At 37.2% G+C, this 20,173-nt stretch overlaps 1 protein-coding gene across 2 annotated transcripts in view; it reads right to left on the bottom strand.

Annotated features, from left to right (window-relative positions):
- Fndc3b (fibronectin type III domain containing 3B) overlaps positions 1-20,173 on the bottom strand; it is a 261,521-nt gene that overhangs the window by 168,972 nt on the left and 72,376 nt on the right. Inside the window, exon 1 of one of the 2 annotated variants that reach the window (XM_005383007.2) lies at positions 5,564-5,640. The exons of the other annotated variant lie outside the window; for it this stretch is intronic. The gene's annotated coding sequence lies outside the window, so the exon portion shown is untranslated. Of the gene's footprint in view, positions 1-5,563; positions 5,641-20,173 lie in introns of those variants that run through there. 2 annotated transcript variants of the gene reach the window in all.

The following is a 20,173-nucleotide window of genomic DNA, read 5'->3' as shown; positions in this document are numbered from 1 at the left end:
GCATACAGAGACTTAGGGGAATCAATTGCCTTGACTAAGTCTTGCATGTGATAGCTAGGATTCAGAACCAGGGTCACTGAAAATCTGAAGTTCACAGCTGATAATGTCATGGCACAGTGGCTCCTACATGATAACTAGAAAGATGGTGACTTGACTTTTCCTATTTTTAATCTGCTACTTATGTATCACCACATTTGCCTATTTTGTTTGCCCGCTATTAATCAATTAAGCGATGTCTAAACCAAAAAAAACCCAAGAAGATGTTGTATGTGCTAACAAATCTATCTTGCCATTTTGAAATGCAAGTCTTTTCTTTCCAAAGATTCCTCTTTGAACTTGTTTTGCTATTTAGCTGCTATAAGAGCATCAGGAATAGGAAGACCATGGTTTAATTCTCATTTATGACTTAAATTTTTGAACAACAATTTCTTTAATCTTGGTAAAACTGAGATATCTACCCAAATATCTACTTTCTTGAGGTGTTTTATAGTGTAAATGTTAAGGAAAAAAATCTATATAATGTGTGAAGATAGCACTATATGCACATTAGTTCATATTTTATTGAACTCAATAAATATGTAAGATGCTAGAGGAATTAAAGTCATACTGAATTTTATAATGGACACATAAACAACGAACTACTAAATACAGAAGCAGCAACTGTTGTATCAGACTTGAATAACTCAGGAGCTGGAAAGTAATGATTATGCTTGGGTGGAGAGGAATATTTAGAACCCTCAGACTGGCAGTGAGAGGTACAGGAAGTTGGTGAGTCCATTCACAACAGGCAGGATGAGCTTTCGTAGCCTATAAAGAACTTGATTTAAATTTGGGGCTACAGAAACTTGAACTCTAAGACTATCAAAAATATCAGGTACCGAAACAGAGGCTTGGAATGTAACCTTCAACTTCAGGTTTTAAAACTTAGTGGTTGTTGTTTTGTTCAATTCAAAGAACCTTTGTTAAACCCAATGTAGTTGCCAGAGCCTGTGTAGTATGCCAAGGACACAATGACATTTCTGTTCTTAATTATGGAGAGAATGGCACACAGAATGAGTAATGCACAGGTGCACAGAACTGGCATGGGGGTGGGGTCAGCTCTGTGTCCTGCTTCAGGTCTGAGGTTCCTCACAGACATTTTGTGTCTCAGCAAGAAGGCAGGCATACAGCCCAGACATCTCAAGCAGCATGAGCACTTGGGGTGACTAGACTAGCAACAGAAGTAATTAAAGAAACTAGAAGACTTAATAGAAAAGGTACAAATTAATCATTGCAAAAAAAAAAAAAAAAAAAATAACAGTGGGTTCATTTACACAGCCAGCCTGACACTCAGGCTGGATCTCTCAGGATTCAGGGCTCTGCTCTTCAAGTTAAATTGTCACTCTATCCAAATCAGGAACTAATTTACCCAGACTACAAACAAAAAACATTCAGTATCACTTTGTCAGTTATTTACATGAATATTAAGATCCACTCTTTATCTTTAATATCAGGTTTGTATTGGCAGGTGATCGTGCATATGTTTATTTAAAGTTAAGGAAGGTTTGAACTGTAAAACTTCAAATCTCTGAAGAATGATATACCTCAGTAATATGAGAAAGGGCTTCTAATATTTTACATGGGCAAGTCCCTGCAAATATTAACAACAAAATGAAGACAAGGGCTTCAGAAAGCAAATGAAGCAATTTTTTTTAAAGACGCTTTTAAAGGCAAATCATTCCGAGCATGTTTTCTCTTCTGCTCATCAATGGCATCAGGGCCTCTGACATTTACACTCTCGCAGAGTAAAGAGGACCCATTACTATTTCAGCTAATAACAAATTCCAGAGGGAGTTTCTAGGAACACTGAGTAGGAGTAGGTGAGCACAATTCCCTAGTAGAATCCTCCAGATAGTCGTACTGAGGGTAAAAAACTTCCTGATAGAGCAAGGTAATTTAAATTTCATTTTAAATGCTCTGAGACAAAATGCAGGTTAGTGTTGTTAAAGAATAACACTAAAATTTATACACTTGAGAAAAGAATAAAAAGGATAGATTGTCCATTAAAAGACAATGTAGGGAAAGCAACTATATGGGCCATGCCAGCAGGAATGGGACAGAACTTTTTTCACCATGGCCCTGAGTATCTAAAGGAGTTGCCTGTATGTCTGTTGCCTCTGCTCAGAGTGGTAAAAGCAAACAGAGATGAGTAAAACTCGCCTACTCTTCCCCACAGGCCTGCCCCACCTGCCTTGCTACTAAGCCTGCTTCTCTTAGGAGGAAAAAGGTCTGAGCAAGTCAATATTTTCATCACAGTTCTTTGGAGAACTCAGGGGCAAGTGTGTACTTCCAACTTTATTTATGCTGCTCTTTATAATTCCAAGGTCATGTTCTAGAGAGTCAAGTTTGAAATTAGTACTGAAATTATTAACCAAGACAAGAAAATGTGACTACATTGCTCACAAGCCCTGTTTTACATTATTCATCTGCTACAAATGAAAGAACATTAAAAACATCACCCACCTGAAAGGTGTACTGCAAGTAATAAAAAGGTATAGCTTTGCCAACATATCATTACTCAAAGTATTTGGAAGAGTACAATTATTTTTTTGCTTTAACAAGGCTTATAAAGCAAACTACAGAGGATCTTTTTAACTGCCTGCAAGATCCTATTGCCCCTGCAAGATCCTTGCCATGGAGAAAATTCTGTGGCAACATCCTACAAGCATTTTACTGACAACATCCCAATGCAGTTTGAGACAAAAATTCCCAGGATCATGAAGCAGAAGTATCAAAAAAATCAGAAGTTATTATGGAAATAGAAAAATGAACCAAATATGGTACTTCATAAAACACACAGCCACCATCTACCTACTCCTTCAAAATTGCCCACCATCACACTGGAAGGTGTCACTCAACCAGAACCCAGCATTCTTCTAAAATTAACTTAATTTTATAAAGGTGTTTTGATTGCTAACAAAAGTACATTGTCCAGGGGCTGGAACCTAATAATGGGCTTTGAGATGACTAGTTCCATTTATAGTTCTAGTCTCTGCCACACCAAAACCACACAGAAGAGACCAGGAAAGCAAATGAGAGTTCCTACAGAGTGGTCATGTTTACACAGCCTGGTGCTTTCACTCTTTGGTTTGTATGTGAAAAGCGAAGGGCAGGCTGAGGACTAACAGTAAGCAACCAGGACAAATAGGTTAGGTCTCCTCAGGGGTCAGAGTCTGGTCGACACCTCTAAGCAACTGTGGGAAGGCTGGATCACTCTGCTCAGCCACTTTCTCAGGGATAAGATGCCTGACACAGTTGTCTGAGGGGCAGCTGCCCGCTTCATGGCTACACCCAGGTGCTTTCTAGTGCTGGCACATGGGGACTTAAGAAACAAGTGATCCTACTGAACAAGCTGCAGCTTCACTCTCAAAAGCCAGAGCCCATTTATGAAAGGGAAGCAGAGCAAAAGAAAATGAAGAGGTTATGCTTGGGGGAGCAGTTTACCAGGAAGATCTCCTCTCTGATTAACTGCTGTTTGTCTTGAGCTGAAAAAGAAGGGAGATTTTTAAGAGAGCAGATATATTTTAGAGCTGGCTCATCTACATATTTACCAGCTTCAGTTGTTAATAAGGAATGGCCAAGAGTAAGCCACACTGGGAGAGGCAGGAAGGGGAAAGAAGGCAAAAATCAGAGCATTCAATAAAAACAAAAGAACATCCTAATGGAAATTATGCAAATGATACTATAATGGTCAAGCAAGAACACAGCTACAAACACATATGCTATATACAAATTTGAGCAACTCATAAATACTTTCAAAGCAAAACTGTAGGGTTACATCCCTCGCTTTCCAAAGAGTCCTACTCAGATTAAGCTGACTAAAGCTGGAGAACAGGTATTTATTTTTCTCACTACTATCCACATCACTGCTTTGAGAAACCACTGTGGCTTGTGACTTCTCTTCCCTCTGATTTCACCTGTAGAATGATCCCCACGTGTTCTGAGGTCAATGGGACACACCTTCAGCCACACACTTACCTGGGGGTCATGTTCACTTTTAGAACAAGTAAAACAATGTCAAAGTATTTGAGTGAAAAATTCCTGGTCATGGATAGGTGGTCAAGCTCTGCTAGGCAGCATTCATAGATGTGTGCTGCTAAAATTGAGAATAGCAACAAAGACAGAGAAGGGTTTGGGTCAGAAAGTTGACCCTATTCTTAAAAAAAGGGGAGAAACTGGGCAGAAACCCAAAATGGAAGAAAAAGAAAAAAGGAAGAGGAAATAGCAGGCAGGACACAAGAAAACCACAAACAAGGCAGAACACCATACCTAGAAAATTATTTGGCCCCAGTTAATCTCAAGTGAATAGTTTACACACGGTCCGTGTCATGTATTAAAGGCCTCTGCCCACAGCACATGCATGACATGCAAAGTGCAAACTTATGAAAAGCAGCTTAAGAACAGATTGGTCACTGGTTCACATTAGCTTTCCAACAGTATTTTAAAAACCTCTTCAAATTTTCCTCATCCAAAGCAGAAGGCGCAGTGCAGATGTGCAATTCAGCCTGTATGGTCCTGGGCAAGTCCCCTAATTGTCCATGTGCCATGCAAAGGAAAAGAAACCTTAAGACATCTATGATTCTTTCTAGAGTGATATGCTGGGTAGTACTGGTGTGATTTAGGTCAACATTTGCACATATTAGAAAATAGGTGTCAGTTGACATTCCCTAAATGCCTTCTTGCTCTTATCCTCAAATGTCTGTGACACTAGTTTTCTGGGTCCTTTTGAAAATGTACATTTCTAGGCCTCCATATCTGCTTCTTTTCTACAAATGGCCCACCTCTCTCCAACCCACACACTACCAAAAACTCTAGTGATTTTGATGCAGGTGCTCTACAGACCAGTTCAGAGAAATAAGAACGTAGAGAGAACACAATAAATACTACACATGATAGGGGGAAAAAAAAGTACTTTCAAGATCCTTGAAGCACATCTCATTAGTTACTTGGAGCCCAATTAGCTGAGTCTTGACTTCAGCACAATATTTTAAAATGTAGAGAAAAAAAAGACAGCAACAAAATGCCATAAATTTTATCCTATTAATGAGTACTTAATTGAATATATTTCAACTAATTATAATTTAGCTGCAAATAGTTCTCCAGCTTTCATAATAATAAAACAACTGTTATTATGATCCCATAGCAACAGAATGATCATAGAATTTGATATAATGGAGAATAATAGCACTCTATTAAGAAGTAGTCTGGGCAATTATTGCATTTACTTATATGATTACTGGCCCCTGGTGATAGCTTAATATGAGACACTAGGTACAAAAGAATAGGGAAACAGGTACAGCAATTAATAAAATCTTAATAAATATCTTAGCTGACAGTCAAAATTATAGAATGCAAATTCTCTCGGGAGGGTTCTTAAGGTCATCCAGACCAATTCCCCACTGAAGGCTAAATTATTAAACAAAATCTCTAGTAAATGACAAGAATACTTCAGATAATACAGTTTCTGCTCTCAAAATGCACCAAATTCCAGTCTTAAGCCATCCTGTTAGCAGTAAGTGTTTACCTTTTCAGTAAGCATAAATCTGAATTCTTTTCCTAAGAGCCATGCAAACTAAACGCAACCCCAATTCCACAAAATCCTTAAGATACTGTAACAGAATATGGCCCCACAGCCACTATACTTCAGTTTGATAGTTGCCCAGGTAATAGTTCTTATTCCAGTTCTGTTTGTTCCTGTCTCTTAGAAATAGCTGGTCACTGTGATGCATAGCTGGTCACTATGATGCACACTGTATAAACCAAACCCTAACTGACAAGCCATTCTGCCTTTGTAGTTCCTGCTTATCTCATATAAACCCTAGACCACAAGAGATGAGGACATGATATTCTGGGAACGATCCTGATCAGTGCCCATTGATGTAAATAAATCTGTCTCCAAATCTTGGGCATTGCTTCTGTGTTTCTGATTGCAGTTGCAAAACCTGGACAGTTAAATCCTCTCGGTCTTGCTCTTCCCCAGACAAACCATTTGAAATTTTTTCATCTGCTCCTTTTATGACATAGCTTCCAAATGCATCCCCAGGGGCCCTCCTACCATCGTTCTTTTCTATACTGTCTCAAAAGTGTTTGTTTTTTTAAAGGGCTGAGGTGGAAGCTCCGTGAAAAGGCTCTGGGTTGACCTCCCAGTGACACCCCCCAACATACACGATCTTTTAAAAACATTACATTTTCTCAATCTCTGTATTCCCAATATGTGGGGAATTATTCTCTCCCAGGACAACTTGTAGTCACATTTAGGTAGAATCAAGCCCATGACCATCTCTCCCACCTCATGGCCAAAATGACCAATGAGAAAGAAATACTGCATCTTCCATGCCTCTGGTGATCCATGGGCCTTTGCACTTGAAAACTCAACCCCCTTGACAGAGTTAGACAGAGGCTGCAGACAGGGCCTCCCAAATTCAGACTTGAAATGCTGTCACTGTTTCTCCCTTCTGAATTAGATTTGTGTTCCTTCATATTCAAATCAGCACTGTGCTCACTATTTAAATATCTATGTTCTCACATTTATGAGTAGTTAACCATTAATAGTTATATCTTTGATATGTGTATATTGTCATATGAAATCATAACATGAAGTTAATTTCATATTAAATAGTTCCATTGTCTGTAATAAATGTAATAACACAAAGATTTTTTTCCTAACCATAGAATAAGGCACTAAACAAGATCATTTCTAATTTTTGATCCCAATTTTTATTATGTTAAATGTGTCAGCCACAAAATCTCAACTCTCTAAAAATATATATAGGAATAATAATTTAATGATTTTACATATAGGTAATACATCCAAAAACTAAATAAATTTTCAGCTGACATTTCTCTCATTTGAGCCAGAAAAAAAATGATGTTTTCTTCCCTAAGACCTTAGCTCAGTCTCCTCAAGATCTCATTTAGGACCAGTCATATGCAAGTCTTTCCACTTTTTTTACTTGGGTAAAACCTTAACTACGTACACAGTAAGGCACAACTAATAAGAAAAATCTAATGATTCATCCCAATCACACATATCAATAAGTTAACAGCCTTTATCCACCAACACTGTCCCCCAATGCCAAGAAAAAGAATGAATATAATAGCAGATAACCTAGCAAGAAGGTCTGTAAGACATTTATTTCTGAAGAGATTTTACATTCCAACTTACTATCTTCATTAAATTTCATGAATTTGGTAAAAACTGCCAATAAGATTCATAAAATAGCATGGAAAGGTTTCACCTAGAGATACTTGCTTCTGTTTGACTTTGTTATTTCAAAAAAATAAATTTTTTGCTGAGCATGGTGGCACATGCCTATAATCCCAGAACTCAGGAGGTTGAGGTAGGAGGAACACCACAAGTTTGAGACCAGCCTGAGCTACACAGTGAGTTCAAAACCAGCCTGAACTACATAGCAAGAAAAACAAACTCAATAAATAAATAATATTTCCCATTTAAGAGAACTTGCTTCTTCATTCTACCCCATTCTGCAGGTTCTGCATGGTGACTCTTCAGAGTATGAGCATATTGCTATGGGCTGCCATACTAATTAAGTTCCAGGGAGATTACTCATTCAAAAGAAAACAAAATAAAATTCACCTATGTTTATTAACAGAGTCCAAAGTCTAAAATCCCTCCTGTGACCCAACAAAGGAAGAGGCTTGGGAGCTGAGATATATTTTATGTACTGCATAGGTACTGAGTTTTTTTTGTAAAAATCATTATTTCATCAAACCTAAGCACTATCAATAAAACACAGCATTGTTTTATATGCCACTAAAAAAGACAAAATCTGCACTGTTGCATTCAATTGAAATTCAATCAATTGCAAAATACATATCATTCTGAAAGATGTTAAAATGAGGACAGGTAATATGATTCTTAGAATTCATGAACTATAATATAATGTTTAACAAGAAACTAAAAGAAATCAGGAACTACATAATCCTAGCCTTTAAATTGCTCAATACAGTGGGTCTCCAAAAATTCTACACACATGGTCACAAAGTTCCCATTAAAAATCCAGTAAGAAGCTATCAATAAGATCCAGCTTTAAGTTCCTCAGATTAGAAACTACCAGTATTCACTTAGTGCCCAAGTCTTTGAAGATAAAACCAGAGTAGTTCATCTAAATAAATGTACTCTGTTCCTTTTCCTCCTTTAACCTCAATTTCAGATCCACTGTACTTCAGCTGAACACAGTATGCCTATAAACCTGTCCTTTGTTTCATGTCAGTTAAGCTCAATACGAAATAATTTTAATTCATTTTTTGGAGTTAACTTGGAAATAGCTAAAAATGTACAAAACTGATGGGTCATTGTCCTATTGAAAAAGCTGGCAGCCTCATCACCATTTAAATCTAAAACTGAAGGCTTAAACCTACTTCCTCATATTTTGACCCAGCCATCATACATTAGGTGGACATACTGTCTAAGGTCAGAAATGTTTTTCTCTAAACATGAACAGCCCTGTATTTATTTTAAGCTCCTCCCACATAGTCAGGGTGGGGGAGCCTGGGTCAGGTCTCTTACCACAATTATTTAGCAAGATGAAAGTTTACTTTCCAAAAGAGTTTGCTATCTTCGGAGAAACTGAATTTAACAGTACTGGGAAAGTGTGGCTAAGTCTCATTTGCTTTCAAATGCCATGTCAAGTCTGTGCTTCCTAAATTCAGATTTGTAATACAAATTACAATGTAAGAAGGGAAAAAAAAAATTACGATGTGCTTTAGTCTGTATTTTTTAGAGTTCTATTTTCATTCTCATCTCAATTCTTGGAACATAAGAACCAATAAATAATACTTTCCTCTAAAAAAAATCCTGTCTTCTCCATTGGCTTCCCATATACACACTTCTCTGGCTCCCCCACCCTGGCTATGTGGGAGAAGCTCAAAATAAATGCAGGACTACTCATGTTTGAAAAAAAACATTTCTGACCTTGGACAGAATGTCCACCTAATATATGATGGCTGTGACTCCACAGTAAATTATGCTTCAAACTATTATTGTTCTCCACCACTTGGGGAAATGCCAGATTCCTTTACTTTGTGCTCATCGTATTCTGCTTTGCTTGTTCACAGAAGCCTACACCACACTGCCTTATGAATATCAGTCATAGAAAAGAAAAAATAAAGTTTCATATGTTCATCACCAAATGAACTATCCCAGCTAGGGCTTTACTAGATAAAATTTACAAAGAATTAAAAAACAAGTCTTCCCTCTAAAGACTGAAAAAAAAAAAAAAGAAAAAAGAAAGTATGTTAACACTAAAGCTTTATGAAGCTATCTTTTAATGCTTTAATTTTACTAAATTTATTATTCATAAAATGACGTTATATCTGGAGAAGTTCAGGCTATCAGATTTTACCACACAGAAACAACAGACTAAAGCAAAAACCAAAATTTGTCTAATTTGATCCACAGGGTCCTCTAAACACTATTTTTTCTGTAAACTCTATCATTAACTTGATATTCATTATCTATATCCTTTTAACAATTGGAGAGTATGGGTTAATAATATTACATTACTTCTATTTCTACTTTTGAGTGGGTATCTGGCAAAAGTAATATTCAGCAAAGTTTCTCAGTTTCCCCTGGTTTTCATGTAAATACCCTCATTGCTTTTTACAGACTAAACCTACAAAAAACAGAAAAAGCAGTTAAGAATATTAATGCAGTGATCTTAGGTGTAAGAGGGAGTTAGGGCTAGCTTTGAAGTTACGACAAGCTCGATGACAAGTAGTTTGGGAACCCTCAAAAACAGGATCAAAACAGGCAAAAACAATTAGACCTAAGACATAAAATAAGGACAACAAAGGCAAACACAGCCAAAACAGATTTCCAACAGAATCTTCCTAGCAGAAAGCTAAGCTATTCTTTTCTGTCAAAATTTCTCTCAAAAGAGGCAACTTGAACAACATTTAGTTTTAGAGTAAAACCAATACTAAAACACCTGGGCAAGTTTCATGTACTGAACACATCTGCAAAACTTTTAAATTCAGATTCAGTTTTATGATCTACTTTTCTTACTTTTTAACAAGTTTTGTGAAATATACTCTATAGAACATACCCCCACACTTTCTTTTTGATAGGATTCTACAAATAAATCACAAACTTGACTTACATTATCCCAACAATGGAGCCATAGGACCTCCTCTCCCCTCAGGGAAACATTTCAGATGGCCAATAACTTCTCAAATCACATTAAAAAGCCACAATAAATATAACTCCTATTAAAAAAAAAATCTTAAACTAGCCAGTTTCATTCTGCCCTATGTATGATCTCTTGAGAAAAGCTAATTATGTTATCTAAATTAATTTTTGGTAGTAAAAGTGGTCTAAAACTGTACCTTCCAAGCCTTATTGCACATACACACATATTTGTGCACTATTCTTACCCCATTATCAAGAAATACAGTTGAGTAATTATATACCTACTATCATATACCATTTAAGTATATATAAATATCCTGATTTTATACTAAGATACCTTACAACGATAAACTGACTTCAAGTTTAAAATCAAACTTGCCAATTAAGCTGAGCAAAACCTAATAACCAGCTCTACCCACTAGACCATAATACATTTCAACTAATTTATAATGATAATAACCAGGGAATAAGCTAAATATAAGACTAATTTCCACTATAAAAAACAAAAACGCAAATCTCTTTACTTCTTGTTATATTACTTTCTACTTCTACTTTCTTCCTGGTAGTTGGACTTTGAGTAACATTATACATTTCTCCAAAATCATGACATAATACTATCCAAGGCATAAAAGAAAGATAAATACAAAGTTTGAGAAAGAGAATACAATCTTTTTTACAGGCCAATCATAATGGAGTCGTGGCCCAGATGTGGGGGCCATACTCTTCTAGATTTGACCCCAAACTCCACCAATTACTAGTTGTGTGATCACAGACATATTAGTAAACTTTTCTCTGCGCCTCGGTCTCCCAACCTATAAAATAAAGATAGCAATACAGGTTCAGTATACTTTCTCTGATACTCTGAAATCCAAAATGCTCCAAAATCTAAAGTGCTTCAAAATCCAAAACTTTATGAGCACTGATGATGTTTAGAAAATTTTGGACCTTAAGTCTAGAGGTGTTCAGCCAGTAAAATCTACAGGCATATTCCAAGTGCACAGAACTCTGAAATTTGAAACCCTTCTAATCCCAAGCATTTCAGATGAAAAATATCCAACCTGTAGGACCAATCTCTGACTAAGCAAGTCAGGTGTCACATATAAAATGCTTAGAAGAGTCCACAGCACATGTTTAGCTTAGCAAGTAGATAGCTGAAAACATTATCACCAAACTAAAGCCAGAGTAGCATTTCCTTTCCTACCCTAACTGTCCCTACTAGTTCTGTTATGGTCTAGCTGTAACCAATAAAGAACTGATGTTTCTGCATATAGGAGTCCTACTTAAGAAATAATATCCAGACAATAAAAATGGTAAATACTGTAGCTTGAAGAAGAGAAAGTGTTTCTGGTTTTAGGCTCTCAGGGGTGTTACGATTGAGACCTGGAACGCCTTGTAAATCCTCACTGCTCAGAGGTGGAGCTTATGGAAGGTGGCCGACCTGTGGATTTGTCTCCTGTTGAGCTCAGAACTCAGCTGCTGAGTGTGTTGTTGGGATGTTGGGGCTGGTTCAAGGAAGGTCTCCAGGGGCATAACTCAGAAGAGTTCATCTCCCTCTCCAGCTCCTCCCTTCTCTCTCTGCTTCCTGGCTAGCGTAACACAAGCAGCTTTTCTCAACTCGGACCCTTCTACCATGTCAGTTCTACACCTGAGTCAGTCAATCACAGATTCAGTTCTGAAACTCTCCTCCTTTAAGTTATACATGTCAGGTATTGTATATAGCAACAAGAAAAGTGACTAAGGCACTGGGTTTATCCAAAAACTATTTATTCCAGGTAGACTAATCAACACTGACTTTTCATTGATCAATGCCTAAAAATATAGTTTATTGCTGGATGGAAATCTACTTTTCCACTCATGTAAGTATTCCTCCTTCCTCATCAACTGTAAGTAACCCCCACAATGTCAAGCAATGTTTGCTTGGTATTTGATAGGTACTTTGTAAACAACTCCAGCAAATATGATAAGCATCCTGCCCCTGCCATGTGCTCTGTGTTGCACTGTCAACATCACTGTTATTTGTTCCCTGACTCAACTAAAGTTTCTAAATTTTAAGACATTAAACAATAGGTAATTAAGGAATGACCAAGATTCTTCATGAGCTATGTCCTTAGTTCATGCAGCAAATGCTAGGCTTTACCAGAAAACACTGTTAGCTTTAGGAAGTGACTAAAATGATAACCAAAAGATTCACTTTACTTTTCCCCTTTCATATACAATAAGTTTGGAACACTGAAATTAAGAGAGTTTATAGATTTATTTTACTTTTGCCCTTTTGTATACAGTAAGTTTGGAACACTGAAATTAAATGAGAATTTATAAAGTAATGAAACTTCATTCATATCAATTAACCCTCCTTCTTTAAGAAATTATTGAGGCCAGGCATGGCAGTGCATGCATGTAATCCCAGCACTGGAAGGCTGAGGCAGGAGGATTGCTGTGAGTTTGAAGCCCACCTGGGCTACAAAGTGAGTTCAAGGCCAGCTTGAAGTACATGCAAGTCCCTGTTTCAAAAAAAGGAAAAGCAAAGAAATTATTCAAGATAAAATGAAACCCTGTCACCCATTTAACAATAATATATTACAAATGTATTACATACTTTTGGAAGACATTTGTACATATATTATATATATATATATATAAGCATCAATTGATCATGAGTTATAATTTCAGTGGTGAAAGTTCTATTTTGTTCAGGAAAAATAAGACATATTCTCACAATTACCAAACAACCTGGTTTATTTATGAAAACTTGGCTATAAGTGACCAGAAGAAAGGCATTTCCATGGGGCTGTCTCTTACTTTATTCCTTTTTCTCTGCTTCTTTTTCAATCTCCTTAAGAAGCGTCTCTAGTGGATGCTTGGATTCTAAAGGCGTGATGAGACAGTGAATGCTAAAGTCTGAAAGAAATATTTCTCTTTCCCTCTCTTTGAGTCAGAAATTCTGAACACAAGAGGATCCATTCAAGTCATGATGGAGTGCCTCACAGAGGCAGCAATATGTTCACAGTTGGCAAACAGACATCTGTTTGGACAGTGAGTACAGCCATCCACTCAGCAAACATCAGCTTTCCTATTAGTTCACAGCTTAAAGAACGAGACACTGGCGGCCCTTCTTTCAGACTTCAACTCCACTTTGGGACAAGCCTTCTAAACAAAATGCCTTTGTCCAACAGTCACAATTCAGTGGGTCCCAACAGCTTTCCTAGAAGCTATGTCTGTCTATTCACAATTGCATTTGGGCCCAGAAATCATTTGTAAAGATCTAAATAGAAAAAAAACCTAATGGGAAACACCTCAATTTCCATTTTTAATAATAGACAAGGAGTGACTGGATGTCCAAACCAATCAGCAATGCAGTAACAGCAAAGGTACAGTGGTATGATGGATTCAGTAGGCTATCTCTTTCCTTAGGGTGATTTAGGGAGCATGGATGTTGTTATGACCTGCTGCAATCTGGAAGAACATCAAGTAGAACCTTTGAAAGAAAATCAGAGAAAAGATGGAGCAAACCAAGCAGCAAACTTCCTGTTCAGTTCCTTTCCCATGTCTGTTGGTATCTCTCCCCACAGAGTTTCAAAATGTTTATGCAGTTGTGTAAGAAGTACTAGTTTTGAAATACAGCAAAACTGGTTACACTGTCCTGTTCTATGAAATCTTTACCAAATCCTCCATGTCAAAAGGAAATGAATACAAAGAAAAGACAAATCAATGATTTGTATTGCTTTCTCCCTTCTTTGGGCATAAACTTGATATTTGACCACCTGCTCCTTCATATGGTAACAGAAATCTGTCAGAATGGTATGTTGCCTAATACAAATACAACATTAAAATTTTTAAAAAGAAATTACAAATTCTCCTTTTAAAAATATGAATAACTATCACAGGACAAAGTGGTACAGGAAGAAAGGCAGTGTCCTTCAGGTTATTTACTGTAATGCCCACAGCCTGCACAAGGTTATTAATAAGAACTAAATCCCTATAAATACCTCCCCTATATATAACTAAAATCAGTGGTAAATCTCAGAACCCTGAGCACTGCCCATTAAATACACTTCTAAGCATGTATACACTCTTACTTACAGAAACTGCCAGCACATAGGCTGTTTTTGTAGCCCATAAGCTAAAAATGGTTCTCACATTTTAAGAGTTGTAAAAGAAATAAAAATATGCATCAGAGACCATATGTCTGCAAAGCAAGATATTTACTATCTTGTTCTTTACAGAAGAAGTTAGCCAACCCTTATACTAAACCATTTGAAAGCTTCAAATAAGAATTCCCAATACTATTTAAGTCAAGTTATGAATATGCTTTCAAATAATCTCTTCCAAAGGTCAGGAGTGACCAGAGACTTAGGAGAGAGTGAAATGATAAAGGAAGTCTATTCAATCAACAACAGATAGTTAATAAGACAACTCAAAGGTTATAATAAGACAAACCCTATATCCTTTGGAAAGGTACTCAATAAATGGTTCAGCAGTTTGAACAATAATTAACTTATAAAACTAGAAATCATAACTACTTGTCTTTATAAGAGGGTGTTAGCTGAATCAAGTGAGTCAAGGGTGATGCAACAAAGTACTTAATAGAAAGCAGGAAGGAATCTTTCCTTGCTTTGTGCGGGGGTCTCTAATTTTTTTATTGACTATCCCAAAGGAAATACTAACCAAAAAGAAAGACAAAGTAAAGAAAGACACGCACACATACAGCCTCCTACAGACCAGTCTGTACTACTTAAGACTACAGATTTCTATCTTCTCTTTGTAATGAAAAAAGAGGCTATTTATGAAGGGAATGCTTTGCCTAAATTTCTAACTGTAATCTGAAAAAAGACAGAGACAGAGACAGAGGGGAGGGGAAAGATGAGATTCTGGATGATGAAACTAAGCTCCTCCCTCAACATGTCCAACCTAGTCTGGGAATCAGTGCATGTGATTTGCCACCTGAAGTCCAACTCAGCCGCCTCTTAAGAACCCTCCAACCTTGTTCGCTTAAGGGTTTATATATGAAGCTAGCCAACTTTTTAGAAACTGACCAAATACACATACCATTCTAAATATAACATGGGTCCAAGTGACTGCCTCATGCAAAAACTCAAAAAGTAGGGCTGCCAGGCAAAAGATAGGGCCTTCCAGTTAAGGCTGAGTTTCAGATACAAAGTAAGTAAACTCCAATCATTCGTCATATATCTGAAATTCAACTTTAACTGGGAATTCTATTTGCTACATCTGGGAAACCTATCACAAAGATATGAAAGGAATACTGACCTCTATTAAATAGCTTCCACTTTGTAATTGTTAGTAGGGTGGAGGGCAAGAAATGCAAAGGATGAGCCAGACTCACATTTCATCAGAATTTTGTGCAAAGAATGGTAAAGAAAGGTAGTCAAGACCCAGCAGGAAATTCCCACTGTCTTGCTCTGATAACCACAGGGAACAAGGAATGCAGCACAGGAAAATCCTTGATTGGTACAGACTTCCTTGAGTACTACTGCCCCTTCTCAGGAAGTCACACTCACCAGGTAACTAGTGGCAAAAGAGCACTGCTGAGAGCCCGCCCACTACACAACATATACATACACTGCCCAAGTCCCTACCATGTCCAGGTGGTAGTGTTACCAGTTTTCTTAAGGAGAAAAACTAGAGAAGAAATCTCACACACACACTCTAGGGTCTGGCAAGTAGGCAGAAATCAGGGTGGAAAAAACCACCCTGCGCTTCCCCCACGGGGCTGGTGCTTTCTGAAAGGGGCACTTTGCCAGAACCCAGCCCAGGTTGGATTTGCAATGGAAACGTGAACAGAACTTCACTGTAGGAGCCTTCACTGAGGCTGGCAGGAACACACGGCTCTAGTGACACAACTGGACCAAACATCCATGCAGGGACAAGATCATCTGAACTACTGCTCAAATAAATCCACAGTGAACATCGTTTTAGCTAACTGTGCTATTCAAACACTTTCTGTCCACATATGTATATGGCAGAGATCATGTTGGCAACAACTGCCACAAAGATAGGCCTTTAATTAAAACTTTTATAAAGGCCTTTTAGAATGATCCCTTCTGTATTCTCCCTCTGGACAACATCAAGTACAAGGTTTCTCAAAATGTGATTTGCTGAAAACAAGCACTTCCAAACAAGTACACTTTTAAAAATCTACTTCAAACACCCCTCGCCTCCTTCTCTCTACATGATCTATTTCTTTCTAGTTTTCCAGTGCAGTTTTACTTTTTACACTAAGACACTGAATTAAGGGCACATGTAACACAGCTGACTGCGTTCACTTACCTGAACTCTGACTCAAGTGACAAAAAACAATTACCTTGAAACTTTTTCCTTGAAAAGACTGGTACAACGGTATTTCCAAAAATACAATATTCAAAACACATAGTTACCACTCCCTCACTAGGCATGTTAAAAACATGAAAATAGCTTATTTTCTTTTCCCCATTCCCTACCCGCAAGGTAGGCATCCTGGAGTGCAATATGGAGGTTGCTCAGACTTGGGGATGGCCCAGCAGGAAGCATGCATATAAAACAGTGCCTAGCACCCTAGCACAGGGATCTAGAGAACAGTAGGGTTAAAATGATGCCTACCACCCATGGAGGCAGCCTGGCATCCATGTCAAGAGTGTAAACAGGTAAGGGAGTAGGGGGTCAAGCAAAGGAGCAGTCTAATATGGGACATTAGTGGCCAATGGGAATAGACAGAAGATGTACTGTGAGGTTGGTCACATATACAAGAAACCAGATTTCTCATTACCATAGAAATAAATAAGAGTTTTACAAATACAAAAAAAAATTAGAATGAAACTTTTAATGTTAGAATACAGTTTGGGCATCAATGTAACATAGTAAGACACAGAAATAAACAGGATATGTTTTCATGTATGTGTCTCTCTAATTTGAGCATAGAAGCATGTGCATATATATACACATTCAAATTCTCCAGCACTGTTGACAGAGTCTCAGTAACAGGCACACTCACCACTCACATGTTGGCTTCCAACAACAATTCTCTACTAAAGGAAACCAGGATTTCTCAGAAAAAAAATGAATTCAGGAGGAAGGGAGGGTAAGTACGAAAAGAGCCTAGAATATCTCTCTTACAGCTCAGATAACAGAACATGACCAAAGACACTGACCAAATTCCATCTCCATTTTACAGATGAGAAAACTGAGGCCAGAGAGACCAATGGCTAGAGCTAACATCTGAGATGCCCAACTTCAAACTCAAGAGAAGGAGGGCAAATGGAAATAAGTTGTAATGAAAAAAAAAACAATTAGAAAATAAATAAAAACTTTATTTTTATGAAATATGAAAACTCTTCCCACCAACTAAAAGCTGTGTGAAAAGCCTTGCCAAATGCTAATTAAGCACCTTTAAGATTTAAAGAAAAAACTTACAGGCCCCTAGAAGTATTCCCTATAATAAAAATTAATATTGTTTGATTTAAAAGATTCACATTAAGAGCCAGAAATCATGTTAAGCATTTCCTATAATCTCATTCAGTCTTACATCTTTAGAAACTATTAGCATTCTTTTCTGTTAAACTTTTGAGGAAATTGAGGATTACAGCCACCACATAATTCATTTAATGTCAGAAAGTTTTAGACAAAAGACCCAACAAGAAAGGCACTCAGTATGCTTTCCAAAGCCTGGTTCTTAACTGTTCTGATTCCACATACCTAAGGAATCCACACCAGTTCCCAGAGCTGGTATGTGATTTCACTGGTGCTACTACTATACAGAGGCTGATGTCAAATGAGAATGACTCATCCTGAATTTTCCCTCTAGACAACAGTCAAGAACAAGGTTTCTCAAAATGTGATTTGAAAACAAGCACTTCAAGACCTACACAGATAGCATGAGAAAAACAGTGTGGACAGCCTAGTAAAAATAAAAGTTACCCAAAATTACAAGAGGTCTACATAACTTCTTAGATTCTTTGATTAACCTGTACTGTGGAGCTCTAAGTAGCTGCAGTGACAGCAAGCTCACCTGAGTTAGAAATCTTCTCCCTTGGAACAATGCTGGCAAAAGCCAGGTCCCTTCCAGGAACAGAATTCTTGACCTAAATCTTGTCTGGCGCAGTTTAAAAAAAGAAACAAAGCAAGAAAGAAAAAAAAGCTACACAGTACATCACTTGTTTTCTTATAAAATGTTTAATCATTTCAGACCTAGAGCAACTGATATCATGCAACAAAAATAAATTGCACACATTTTTTTCTCACAGTCTCACTCTTCTATACATTGCGAATACAATGCCAAGAATCACTCTAAGAAAACAAAAATGGAATGCAAAGTTAAGGTGGGGGAGGGGAACATGCCATTCAATAACTTCATGCCAGCAAAAACAGCACTGTATCTTAGATCACAACTTTCTTTTAATAAGTAACAGTCATGATTTAATCTAAAACAACAGACTTTGTTTGTGTGAGTTTTCACAAGACTACATTTGTTCCTTTTCCTGCTGCAAAGTTAGTTATAACCTGGGAAACTATAAGGTCCTTCGTAGCTCTTGGTTAATAGCTTCCCAGCAGTATTACGGAGTCCAAAGAAGCCTTTACTTCACCAAGGCAACTTGATAACATAACAGGTTTCTTAGCAACAGGGTAGTCACAGTAACTATTCACCATGGTATTAGAATTAGGTTACCCACCAGAGTTGAGGCCAGAAGAATAATTTAAACTCACTCCATCTATAGGCTGAAGGTAACAAGAAAAACCAAAAAAATTCAATGACACTTATTGTTCACCTATAAAATTAAGTTCTTACATGACTCTGCAGTGCTAGATGAGTAGATGTGTGTGAATACAACTGTAAATTTTCTAATACTCTTAATACCTTTTAACATGAAGCTAGATGTATGACTCATGGCATAACTATATTCTTTTCAATACAGTACTTCCACCAAAACTCTAAAGTATTATATATAACTCTGATGAGAAAGATGGACTTTATAGAAGCAGTAGGAATTCAGATATAGAAAACCAAAACTTGAGTGTATGTGAAAGACTGAATCTCACTGAATAAGCAAATGACAAAGGTCTCAATGATTTCCAATTCATTAAAAACAACTAAGAAATGAAGTGAACTGCCGGGCATGGTGACATATGCCTGTAATCCCAGCACTCGGGAGGCTGAGGCAGGAGGATCGTTGCAAGTTTGAGTCCAGCCTGTGCTACAAAGTGAGCTCCAGGCCAGCCTGAATTGCATGGCTTGACCCTGTCTCAAAAAAAAGAGACAAAGAAATGAAAAGAATAATAATTTAACTTTGAAGGCAGTTTTATATAATCATTTGCTCATATATTCAAGTTTATTAGTAAGTGTTCTACATATAAAAACAATTTGCAATTTGTATAAATACGATTTCCAAAGTACACAGCAGCTACTAATGTGCTGTGTTGGAAAATATGTATTTAAAACTGCAATCAACAGTACTTGGGAGGCTGAGGCAGGAGGATCATTGCAAGTTCAAGACCAGCCTCAACTACAAAGTGAGCTCAAGTGAGCTCTGAACTATATTGCGAGACCCTGTCTCAGAAAAAGACACACACACAAAAAATTTAAAAATTACATGAACTATAGGCTGGAGGTGTAACTCAGTGGCAGAACACTTGCCTAGCATCTGCAAGGCCCTGGATTTGGCTTTTAGAAGAAAGGAAAAAAAAAAAAAACCCTATTCAATTTTATCAGTTATTTCCCTGGCACCTAAGATTGACTATAATCCATAAAAGTAATGTTTTCCATAAATACTATCCTTTTTCAATCTCATCCCACCCACTAATATTCTAAAAGAAACACCAGACTAAATGTGACTTATTTACAACAGTGTCATCTGCTCTCATTTATAATTGCATATTATTGCTTCTCTCTGTATCTTACTCATTTGATAGGCAGGCTTCTCTAAGACGCCATAGATTTACATTTTTGTAGCTCTCAAATGTCTATTGCAGTACTAGTTAACAGACCACAGGATCTCA

Source organism: Chinchilla lanigera, unplaced genomic scaffold (assembly GCF_000276665.1).
Source record: "Chinchilla lanigera isolate Chin_1 unplaced genomic scaffold, ChiLan1.0 scaffold00019, whole genome shotgun sequence".
In the NCBI taxonomy this organism is placed as follows: Eukaryota; Metazoa; Chordata; class Mammalia; order Rodentia; family Chinchillidae; genus Chinchilla; species Chinchilla lanigera.
Note: the sequence above shows the minus strand (reverse complement) of the source record. Positions and strands in the feature narration are given on the sequence as shown.